Source organism: Mauremys mutica, chromosome 13 (assembly GCF_020497125.1).
Source record: "Mauremys mutica isolate MM-2020 ecotype Southern chromosome 13, ASM2049712v1, whole genome shotgun sequence".
NCBI lineage: Eukaryota > Metazoa > Chordata > Testudines > Geoemydidae > Mauremys > Mauremys mutica.
This window is the reverse complement of record NC_059084.1, coordinates 4904138-4916355: the sequence shown is the minus strand read 5'-3', so window position 1 is coordinate 4916355 and position 12218 is coordinate 4904138. Positions and strand designations below refer to the sequence as shown.

At 49.7% G+C, this 12218-nt stretch overlaps 1 protein-coding gene across 2 annotated transcripts in view; it reads left to right on the top strand.

Moving 5' to 3' along the window:
• The first annotated feature begins 4533 nt into the window (after positions 1-4533).
• RGS19 (regulator of G protein signaling 19) overlaps positions 4534-12218 on the top strand; it is a 55630-nt gene continuing 47945 nt past the window's right edge. The window contains exon 1 of one of the 2 annotated variants that reach the window (XM_044986535.1): positions 4534-4552. The gene's annotated coding sequence lies outside the window, so the exon portion shown is untranslated. Of the gene's footprint in view, positions 4553-4806; positions 4954-12218 lie in introns of those variants that run through there. The other variant, XM_044986532.1, reaches the window with a different exon arrangement.

Here is a 12218-nt window from a genome sequence, read left to right as displayed (position 1 = left end):
GGACCACTGCCCTATGTCATCTTGGGTCAATCACTTAAACTCTGTGCTTTGAGCACCTCCGCTGTAAAACAGTGCTAAGAACAACTACCTTTGTAAATCCCTTTGCGATCCTCAGGTGAAAGATACTGTGGATGTGCAGAGCATTAGTCACTACTGTCACTGCTGGCAATAAAACCTATTCAATTCTGAAAAGTAACACTGGAAGAAGGTTTTTGCCCTACTTCTATTTCTGACTTGCACTGACCAGTGTTACTTCTGTTTGATTTTGTTTTGCGAACAGAATGCAGTTTGGAAGCTCCCCAGCACAGAAAGCAATTCTTAGGCAAGTCACAATATATAAATAATTCTCTTGAGAACATAGCATGGGCTTGATTGTGCTACTGCTCAGCAGAGCTGATCATCTTGTTTCTGCCATGCCAAACACAGCTCTTTGGGGCCACAGCCTTACAGTCTGTTCTTAATCCCATTCCTGGCACACAATCACCAGCCCTTCCTTCTCTCTGCAACTTTTGCTATACCTATTTTTTGCAAGACTCAGAAAAGACTGGAGAAAAAAAAAATCTTGTCGGTGTTTGTAAGTATCCACTAGTCTTATTAGAGGTCCCCGGAGACAAAGCCTTTGGATACGCAAAGGCCCTCATTTAATCCTCTTTCTTCTATGGCCTATATGAGATCTGCACTCCAGAGCTCCAAACTGTGGCATTATCTATGTGTTTGAGGGCTGAGGACAATCTCTGCACCAAATTTCAGCTCTGCTCCTATGATGCTATCCTGGGAAAAGGATGGATTGTCCTGAGCCGTATGTTATCTGTGTCTGTGTTGAAAGGAGACAAAAACAGGAGATGAGGCCTGGTCAAGCCTGGGTGCAAACATCCAACACTAAGTCACATCAGACCATCAGGAAAAGGCAGACAGAAGGAATCATTTGAGTGTAAGTAAGTGTCGACCTTTCCTGGAATAACTCTGCTCCTCAGCATCCACCCAAGTAGTCGCCAGGGAGTTGCCTGGCTACATACATTTTTATCTATCTGACGGCTAAATCAGAACCCCAAATGCCCAGCATAGCACTTGGAAGCTTTCTGATACTCCCTAGCGGACACTTGATCCATAAACAAGGAATGGGTTACAAGGAGACGTACAGATAGTATCCTCCCAACAAATGGCTAGTCTGCAAAGATGCTTCCCCTGCACTGAGTGGATCTCAGACACAGAGACACGGGAGAATCTGACCCTCAATGTCTGTCTCTGAGAGCCAATCTTCCATTTAATTATTTTAACATGTTATAAAAAGCCTGTGCACACTTCTCCAGTCCTTTCTATAACTTCCACTATTGTTGCATTAACTCAAATGAGGCGCTACTATCAAAGGGACAGATCCTGAAGCCCTTATTCAATTTTTTTCTCAGGCCAAACTTCCATTGGCTTCCGTAGGAGGAAGGAGTAAGCAGACATTGTCTAAATGAGGATCTTTCCTCTCAAGGTGATAAGAGCATCCATCCCCCGCAGGGATGCACTCAGCAGGAAAAATCTTACTGGATCATCAGGGTAGGATGTGTAAATGTAAGCGGAGGGAGGGGTTTTTCAATAAATACCTTCCAGAGCAGAGCAAAAACACTCTGTGTAATTAACTGTTTAATCCTTGTGGGTGCACAACCTTGAAACAAATGGATAGCAACTTGGAGACGCCTTCTCCTTTGGCATCTCTGGTGATGGTGATATCGCAGTGCTTCTCCTGGAGATGTATCTGGAGCAACCATGCTCCAGCTTCTTTCTCCATCACACGCTGGTTTGCAGGTGATGGGGGAAAGGATTCAATAGGGAGTGGCGCCATGCAATTCAGCCTTGAGACTGGCTGAGTCTGTTCTCAGGTATTCATTGAAAGAGGCTTGCCTGCCGGTAGACATTCTGCCTGGAGTTACTGGAATTCTTTCTATATATGGAGAAGTCAAAGGTTCAGATGCTCTTTCTGTGAGCTGTTATTGTTATGATAACATGGTGTGCTTCTCTAGTATGCCTGTCTCTCAGGATCTCAAAGCATCTCAAAGGTCAGGTTCCACCCTCAGTTAAAAAAAACTGTGTGATTCTGGAGTAGCTCCAGGAACACTCCACTAAATAAGAGTGACGGAGGCCAAAATTAGACCCTGCCAGAGGCTTCACAACACTCCGGTGGGGGAGATAAGAGATTTCTTTGGATGGCAAGTCCCTCATGGGGCACAGACTGTCCCTTCTTTGATGTCTACAGAGTGCCTAGAACATTATGGCTGCAACACAAATAATAACAGGCTCACTTCCCCACCATGGAAATGCAGCTGGCTCTGGGGCCAGAATCTATAGCTGTTAACAGGAACAGCAACACTACACATCATGTACGCTTTCCTCAGATATTCCTTGAAAGCCTTTGGTTCCATTTGCCTTTTCCTAGGCAAGGTCATGGGTGTCTATGGCCCTGGCACATCTGCCTGCAAGACGGTAGAATCTACACAGTGCCACCTGCAACTCAGGCTAAGGCCATGTAATTGTGAATGTTGTTTTAATGAACATTGAAGTCTTACCAATCCTTATATATTAGAAACGGCCATCTAGCCAGCATGACTTGGAGATGCAGTGCAGAGCAGATGATAAAGCTGTAATCTCCAGTGGCATCAGGAAATCCCTCACAGGGATCACGCTCTTGGCTGATACAATGGGAGACTCGTCTAGTGGTGGAGTTGGGTGACACCTACTGGATGTACTCCGTATTACAGCCTATTACAGCCCACTGCAAACCAATCCTGGAATGAATGCGTCCCCCTCCAGACATGGTGTGGGGTGTGGATAGTGGTGGGTATTTAATTCAGTTACTGTGCAATTCCTCACCTCAACCCCCAGGTCAGCCAAATGCATTGAGAAACGTCATTGCAGGCCTATGACAGACTCACGTCTAAAAATACAGGTAACAAAACAGAGTACTTTCTTTTTTTTAGGTCTTTACACTTGATTTGGGTAAAATTAGCCACTTGAGAAGCTTTGGTTTTAGATACACTGGAGAAGATTTGTTTTTAGATCCATGAAAAGCTGAGCAGTGCAGTTGATCACTCCTTGAGTCATTAAATGCGTCTAAACTACAGTAAACTATTATAACCTGTCACCAAACCTGCTCAGGTGAGATGTCCCGCTCCTTCCTTGATTCCCTTTCAAACCCCTGGTCAGCTTAAGTATGGCTGTCCCAGAATTTACTACCAAGTGTTCGAATTGGTGCTGTACCCTTCTAAGGGTAGGAAAATGTACTTTACTCCGTTATAGTTAGGGGTGGGGAGTGGGAAATGGTTGGCAAAACATCTAAGCCGAAGCAGCTCAGGGCTCCTGGTTATTCAACGTGGCGATTGTAACTTAACAAAGATACTTTCCTTCCCCAGACTCTGTCCATGTTCAAGAAGTAGATAATAAGGACAAGCTGCTGCTATTCAAACACAATGCTCCATTGTATGGAATTTGGGACCCCATCCGACAGTCTGTATTGAGCAAGTGCTTTCCTCCTCCTCCTTTTTTTTTAAAAAGACATTTTTAAACCAAATGTTATTGTTCCTTTTACTAGTATTTCAACTGGGGGAGGGGCCCCCGTGGACAAGCTGCCCCCGGCCAAGGAACACAAACAGGACTTGCTGGGGAAATGAAAAGCCACCAAGTCCTGAAGCTCCTAAGGGAGCTTTGGACCAGACTTGTCAGAGCTTCCAGCTGAAATTAAATCCTAAAGCAAATCCAGCAACTGGGAATTGACTGGCGGGGGGATGGGGAGTGGCAGGGAACAGAGAGGCTGCCAGCTGCGTCATTGAAATGGGGGGTGCTTTGACGATTTGGAAAAGTGTGTGTTGGAAGGGCCCGATCCTGCCCCCGTTGAGGTCAAGGGGGACTTTGCGACTGATTGCAGAGTCGGGCCCTAAGGGAGCAAAGATTCCCCAGTGCAATGAGGGGTGCGAGCAAATGGGCGAAAGGTGGGCCAGGTAGATTCTGCCGGGAACACTCCATCTAAAATATCCAGAGGCCTTGTCCATGTGGGTCTGAGTGGGTAGTGCCTGCGTGGGAGCTGGGGGTCCTGTTACTCAAACGAGGGGGGATCATGTTGGGTTTTCACTGAACCAGGCCCATCCAGGCCTATTTGAAACATTCTCCTGGCACATTCTGAGTGCACCTAAAACACCCCCTTGCTCTGTGCATAGCAAATGGGTTTAAAACAATCAAAGGGACCATTTCTCCCGCTGGAGGAGGATGCAGTTTTGATGCACGTTTTTTTCCCCTCTTCTCTAGGAGTTTAATGATCCGATTTTTAGTGACACATACTCCCCATTCAACAAACAACCCTCCTGATACGGGGAAACCACTCTTCCTCCACCACCCCCCCCACCCCCGTATTTCCAGCCAATGCTGCCCCAGAGTCGTGTCCGCTGACCACAACCTTTGCACTTGCAAAACGCGCAAGGAAGGAAGGATGCGCTCTCCCACCCGGGCGGCCAATGCAAACAGAAAATGAATGCATCTCTCGCAGAGGGACCGAGGCAGCGTGGTCCAGCCGGAGGTTAGTGGCTTGCAACCCTGGAGCAGCGAGGGATGGAGGCGCCAACTTCGGGCAGAGGATGCCCCGTGTGTTGATTTTGCAGAGGAAGAGGCACTGGCGGCGGTTCAGGGACCGGTTGCAGAAGGCGCAGGAGCGGGGCTTGCCGTTGCCCCAGGCAGTGCCCGGGCGGCTGCTTTTTGACGTGAGGAAGTGCAAAAAACGGCATGCAGTTGCTTTAGGAAGTCAATCGCAGGGGCCGGGGGACGCGTGCGCAGTGCAGCCCCTGCCAGCCTCTCCAAGCTCGTCTCTCTAAGGGTGTCGATTCTGGAGCTTAAAAAAAAAGGGGGGGTGGAGGGGAACGGATGTGCCTCAGCAAAGGGAAGGAGGGCTGCGCTGCTGCGGGGGACTCGGATGCACAGATTGTGAGTACCCCCCCTCCCCTTTGCACCCTGGCTCTGCAGCCAGCCTCCCCCCACCCGCCCGGGCTGCTGCTAGAAATGTGCGAGCATTGATGCAAAAATCTTCTTGCTTCCCTTTTGTGTGAGTGGGGAGAGAGCGGGCCGGCAGCGTCTGTGCAGGAGCCGGGGAAGAGAGGGGTTTCCTCTAAGGAGAGACCACAGCACAGATGCGGGGGGGGGCGACCCCAACCTTGCAACACCCCCCCCCCTCCTCCTCCCTTGCACTGAATTGCAAATCTTCCATTCCCAGTGCATTGCTCGGGATTGTATCTCCTGGGAGAGACGCTAAATCCCACCCTCCCCCCGTTGGCTCCCAGCCTTGTATTCACTGGGCTCCCCCTGGCTGCCACCGCCCCTTTTCATTCCCCCCTCCCTCCAATAAATGCATCAAGTGCCGCTGGTAGCCTTGTAAACTGCTGCTCAGGGAGGGAGTGTGTCTGTCTCGAGGGGAGGAGAGGAATAAGCCCCGAGAGCCGCTCAGCTTCCTGGGCAGCATGCATTCCCGCTGAGCCGTTTTGCATTTGCATCCTTTCTAATGAAACCCATGTGCAATGGATTGCAACTGATTAGAGGGAGCGGGGGGGGGGTGAGGAAGGAAGATGCACATAGACGATATGGAGGGGGGTGTCACGGAATTGCGTGCCGACTAATGGGGTGGGGGAAGCCCCAGGGAGGAGGAAGAGCCTGGGGGAGGCGCTGCCCCTCCTCCCCCATGCATCTGCTGTCTGGCTGACCCAGGGATTTGCCTTGCATGTCGCGTGGCAGCGCTGTCAGCTCGCACGAGGCGGGGAGAGGCCGGGCCCCTGGCAGCTGCAGCAGGCTCTGCTGGGGGCGTGCAGCGGTTGCCTCGGGAGGAGGCTCTGCTGCCCGTCAGCCATGCAAAGCCAATGGGGTGGGGGTGGGGGGTCCCCTCCCCGCCTTGCTGTTAGGAGGATTCCCCCTGGAACAGCCCGTGGCAGCCTCAGGCAGTGCTGGGGAGGGGTGGCTCCCAGCGACCAACCTCCCCCCACCACCAACAGGTGGCCCCGAGAGTCAGGACTCCTGGGTTCCCGTCCTGCTGATTTGCTCTGTGACCTTTGTGTAAATCACATACATGCTCCGTGACTCAGTTTCCCCATGCCTCAAGCAAGGATACCTGGGGAGTGTGTGTGCTGGGCTGGGGGGAATAATACAGTGGGGCCCTGACCTTTGATTGGGGTTCTGGGCACTACAGGAGTGTAAATAATATTTAAGGAGCTGTGTGGATCTCAGATGGGTTAGAGAAGCGCAGGCTGTTGTTGTCGCTTCATCCCTTCGAGCATCACTTGCGGAGGTGCCTTGGGAACGGGCAGGTTCCTCCGGGAAGCTCTGATGTCTCGGGAAGCTTCCTCGGGCTGTTGGTTTGGCACAGAGCCAGGGCCTTTTTAAAGAAACTAAACAAAAAGTGTTCGGAGTGAGTGGGAGGGATTTCCCGGCTTGTAGGGGAGTTCATTTCCCTCTCCGAATACAAGGCAGCCAGCCCTCTCGGAATGATTCTTAATCACCATCGAATGTGTGAAGAGCCGGGTGCTGCTGCGTTCTGCCTTGGGAGTGTGGTGCACCAAATAGCAGGTATTTCCAGGCTGTTTTCCTGGGGGCGGATGCAGCTTCAGATTTCCCTACACGGCCTTTGGCCCACCCGCCCTCCCTGCAAATGACCGGAGCTGCATGCTAATAAAAGAGTGCATTGCTGTGCAGTAACCGACCCAACTCCTTGTTACTATAAGAGGCAGTGACCCGGGTGGTCACCGTAATACAGTTCAGGAAGGGCCTGGCTGTTTCCATATTATGGCACCAAAGCAGGCCTGGCGAGGGCGGGAGTGAAAAAGATAACGGAGTCGTCACTTACAATAAGGCCTATCACTGGTACGGGGCGATCTGCGCCGCTCTCCCCTCCTGGCCTCTGAGGGCACCCCCCTGGGTATAAGCCCTCGTGTCTTTGCCTGTCCTGGGCTGCAGCTGCACCATTCTCCCATGCTGAGACCAAGCCTGGGCTAGGGTCCTCTGCGTATCAGTTGTACTTGCCCAGCAGATCCACCTGAGTTTGGGTCCCAGGGGTTCTTTCCTGTGGGAGTCTGTGACCAGTGGTATTCAGTGACCAGAACAGCCTTCTTAATACCCAAGTGGGGTTTGTTTTGACAACAGGAACAAAGCATTTAGAGAAACAGGATTTTGATCCAACATGTGGTCTACACCCAGATGTCGTACCAGGAGGTGTACTGTCCCTGATGGCAGCCTACACAGGCCTAATTTCTTCAGACTCCCCCCACACCCCCGCACCAGTGGCCTGAACAACTCTTGAGAGAAACCCATTTTAAACTGCCAGTATTCGGTTCGTTTGCATTTCCGGGCTTGGGCCCTTCGGGACAAAACTAGTTTTGCAGGTTGGCTGGGAAGGGGTTAAAATCTTCAAAGCTGAAAGTCTGGGCCTGTTCCTTCACTTTCAGATGTTTGCTGAGGAGCGCTGATCTTGAGTCATTCTCTTCCTTCCTGCTTGTTTTTCCTATTAAACTAAACCAATGTGTGAGTGTCCACATGCCAATAACCAGGTCAACATACACTATTCATAAATTGTTACAGAGCAGCTCCAGAGCTGTCACAAGGCCTATGAAGAGGAAAGTGAGAGGCAATGCAGTTTATTGTTCCCTTTGCACTCAGTTTCTCCAGGGATTCAGGGCATCTTTCCACCCTGCTGTAACCCTGTATGCTCCAGAGTTTACTCCTGCTCCACGAGGCTTCCTTTCACTTGCTCCGTTCCTTACTTGGCTTTGCATAGGCACTTGCATTCTTAGAGCTGTTTACAGGAAGTATTTTAAAGCGAGTGATTTAGATACTACAGTAAATAATTTTTTTTTAAATGTTGGATGGTACCAGTAATTACTGAGAAGCAGGGTGAGGAAGAGGATAAACCGGGGTGGGAATCCCCCAAACATTTCATGGTGGTGTAAAATTGGAAGCCGGGTTGTGCACCAAGTAACTTTATAGGAATTCTAGCAAGCGTTCAGGAGTTATTGGTGGCCAGTTACCAGGAAACTTGAAGTGTGAAATATCTTAACCACCTACCTGCCCAGGATAATTATAACTGTCATCACCCCACCATTGCCAAAGACTTCTTAAAAATTCTGATCTGCAGAGTATCCTCTTTAAGATCAAACTGCATTCAGAATTGTAACCATTATGAACGATACCAGGGCCCCTCCTAGTTCTAGATATGTTCTTAAATTATTCGTCGCAGCCAATCAAATGATTTTCCTGATTGCTTAGTGCTCTCCATCGCGGTTTTGTCACTGCTTTGTATTTCGTTCCAGTCCATTCTGCTTCTGCCTTTTCTCTTTTGAGTGGCAACAGAAGTGTTTTTTTCTGCTCATTTTTGTCAGTTCTTTCTTAATTCTTTAAATCCAAGCCAGGCGGGCCCTGGGGAGTTCTTGTGTTTTTGCTAGGGCTCAGTACCAGCATTGGGTGTCACTAGAAACCAGGGCTGCAGAGTGTTTAATTAAATCCAAAGTTCCTAGAGGCGTCATGCCATGGGTTCACGCTGGTAGCTGCTGCATTCTGAAGAGTCTAGTACACAAATCGCTGGCACAATGCTCCACTAGCAATAAGTAATGAGGCAGAGTTGTAGGAAAGAGATCTTTACTGAGCATGCAGAGAGGACACTGTTATATGCTGAGTCTCTGGAGTTTGGGAGCTAGCTGTCTGGGCTCAGTATGTGTTACTGAGCTCCTGGAGGACACCGGGGTAGGTTCCTCCAGACACCTGACCTTCTTTCTCCAGTTGTGTTCAACATACTACATGCCGTATGACTTTTTTTTTCCCCCCATTCCGAAATTTTCACACTTCTGGGAAGGTGGCTGTAAAAACATAGGGAAATTATGATACGTCACTAGTTTTTGTGGACAAAGCAGTTTTAACGTTCAGGGCCCATTTCTCCTTGAAACTGGTACTGACATACTATGAAAACGACATGAAAGTGGGACTAATTGCCAGTTAAGAATGAAAAGCAACAATTCTGAACATTTCAAATTCACTGTGAATAACATGCATTTCTGCTATGCCATCTTATTGAATCATAGGGCTGGAAGGGACCTCGAGAGGTCATCAAGACCAGTGGTTCTCAAAGCCGGTCCACCGCTTGTTCAGGAAAAGCCCCTGGTGGGCCGGGCTAGTTTGTTTACCTGCCGCGTCCACAGGATCGGCCAATCGCGGCTCCCACTGGCCACGGTTCGCCACTCCAGGCCAATGGGGGCGGCGGGAAGCAGCAGCCAGCACATCCCTCGGCCTGCGCCACTTCCTGCAGCCCCCAATGGCCTGGGACGGCAAACCGCAGCCAGTGGGAGCTGCGATCGGCCGAACCTGCGGACGCGGCAGGTAAACAAACCGGCCCGGCCCGCCAGAGAGCTTACCCTGGCGAGCCGTGTGCCAAAGGTTGCAGATCCCTGATCTAGACCATCCCAGTCATGTTTGTCTAACCTCTTAAAAATCTCCAGTGATGGATATTCCACAACCTCTCTAGGCATTTTATTCCAGTGCTTAACCACCCTGACAGTTAGGAAGTTTTTCCTGCTGTCCAACCCAAACCTCCCTTGCTGCAATTTAAGCCCATTACTTCTTGTCCTATCCTCAGAGGTTAAGAACAATTTTTCTTGCTCCTTCTTGTAACCACCTTTTATGTACTTGAAAACTGTTCTCATGTCCCCCCCCTCAGTCTTCTCTTTTCCAGACTAAAGGGAAAATGCCCTGACCCTGCAAAGACTTATACATACACGTAACCTTTTTGCATGTGAGTAATCCCATTGAAATCAATTATGCATGCACTTAAATTTTGCAAGGTCAGGGCATTAATGTGGAAGCCAAACATGCTCATGCCACTCCTAAAGTTGCTAGCGAGTTAGCTGGTGTTATCAAATGTATCTAGCGATACTACGTCAGGTTCAGTAGTATGTGGTCAAATGGGACTGGGGATAAAACTATACTTATGAAAAATGTTTGGTAATTAAAACGCTCCGCGGCTTGCAGTTAATAAAAAGTCGTCTCTGAATTTGGGCTCAGTGAGCTATCTTTCTCGATCCCCATGGAGTGATGGGAGATAGATCTTTTCTCCTCTTGTGTTCAGCTCATTGGTTCCCCTCTTCCTCCTGCTTCAGGAAAGAGAGGTAGAAACACATCAAATGTGGTAGGGGGATTTCGCGTCCTCCCGGCTGTATACAGAAAAGAAGGCCTTATTGTTCGATGGATTGTTTGTTTGTGTAGCTGCGAAACACAAATCTGGCTCAGGAAGAGGCATCTTCCTCCACAGGTGTGTCTGGGAAAGGCCAAGCAGAACTGCGATCCTACTGATACTGGGAATGTTTTAAGCCTTTCCAAAGCTTGTTTTCCATTTCTTAGGTGCTTTCTTCCTCCCCCAATCTCTGCAGGAGCTGCCTCCAACTTCTGGGCTTGTATGGTGCGGACGCTTCACAGCTGGACTGTTATTTCAGTGGAACACTGACTCTGCCCCTGTCTAAGGGTTATGGGCATTCCGGAGAGTGAAACCTTCTCGCTCGGCGTGATTGGCTCATAGTAAACGAGTCCTGTCATGGTTACCGACAGTAATGGGTTTAGCCCTAAATTGCAGGGAACTGAGTCCTCACCTGCCCCTGCCAAGCCTGTGCCTTTGGACATTTTGTGAAATCAAAGGATTTAGCTTGAATAAAAAATGTTATTAGGACACACAGAAGTGAAAAAAGGGGTTTCCTGACCTTGGGAAACTGCGTATTGGGGGGTTGGGTTATATAACAACTTGCCCGTCCAATTCTCCAGCCATCCTCAGACAAGAGTTTGAGAGGTGTGGTTTGACCCTTGGAAGATGCTTCGTTAACATACCACGGGCTTTTGTGTGTTTTTAAAAGTTTTTCGCATAGACTATGTCATGCAAAATTTTAAATACAAAGTTTTCTCCTTTTCAACAGTGCTGGAAGTTTGCCATGCTGGTACTATATTGTGAGTGGGAAGTCAAAGAACGAGACTCCCTTCTTGCTGGGTGGGGCTGCAAAATCCATGTTAATGATGAGAGCTCTGAGGAAAGAAAAGCAGCTGGCAGGTTTGTGTTAGCGAGGCTGGGGTAGACAGCCTACTCTGTGGGAGCTGAGCCTTGCTGTTAACGTGGTGTATCAGAAGGGAAGTCAGACAGCCAACAAGAAGGGTTTCTTTTCTCCTTCTCTGTCTCATGCACAGACACGAGACTGACTAGTTCTTGAACAGTTTCCTCCAGCAGAAAGCAAATGTCCATTAAAGTGCAGAGAAGAGCTGACGGGTATGTAGCCCCCAACATACAGCGTTCACTAGCAAGGAAAGCTTGAAGCTAGTTGTCCGAAAAAGAACTCGGTGATACGGACGCAGCTTCCAAGGCAGAGAACTTTCTTTTGCTTGCTGTGAGAGTGACTTCAGTGCTAGCGAGAGGTATTTTAGTGACAGTCCTGGAAACTGAACTCCTCTATCCTCAGAACTGGTGCAGCCCGGGCGGTGTCAGCTCCTCAAGACCTCTCTGCCAGCCGGCCTCCAGCCTGACCTAGCCCCTCTCAGTTCTTCGTGAAGAGCCCTTCGCAGTCTGTCAAATCCTGGGCCTCTACTGAGACTGCCAGCAAGGGCTGCAACTGTAGTAGTGTGAACCCCTGTCCCCTGGGAACGTGGGCTGAGACCCGTGCAGCACAGAGCACAGCTCGTTGTGTTGACTGTTAGTGAGACTGATGCCATTTTCCCCCGTCGTCTCGCCCAGGCCTGTAGCAAGTAGCGACTTCCAGACGTTATGGACGCGAGGTGGAGCGAGACAGATGACGCCCAGAGTCGAAAGCTCTCTGTGCCATTAATCACCCATCCCCCGAGTCATACACTTGCACATTTGCAAATGATTCAAGATCGGGAGAGGGAGTGGCCAGAGGCCATTTCTCACCCACCTGCACTGCTTTTTCATCGCCTTCGGGTAGACTTTTGAGCGACGCAACTGGCGCGACATTCCTCTTCTGGAGGCTGCTGCCTTTGTAGTACTCCCAACTCCTTGGCAGCAGTTAAACCACGGTGCCTCTTCCCTTTACAGTACCAGCATTTTATCCCCAGTGTCGTGTCTGACGACCTGCCTAGCTCAGAGGTACGAGCGGAGGGCAGGGTCCTCAGTTACCCGTGGGTATGTGTTTGCGGGCTAAGCAGGAGGAGGCAGAGATGTTCCCGCTCGCTCT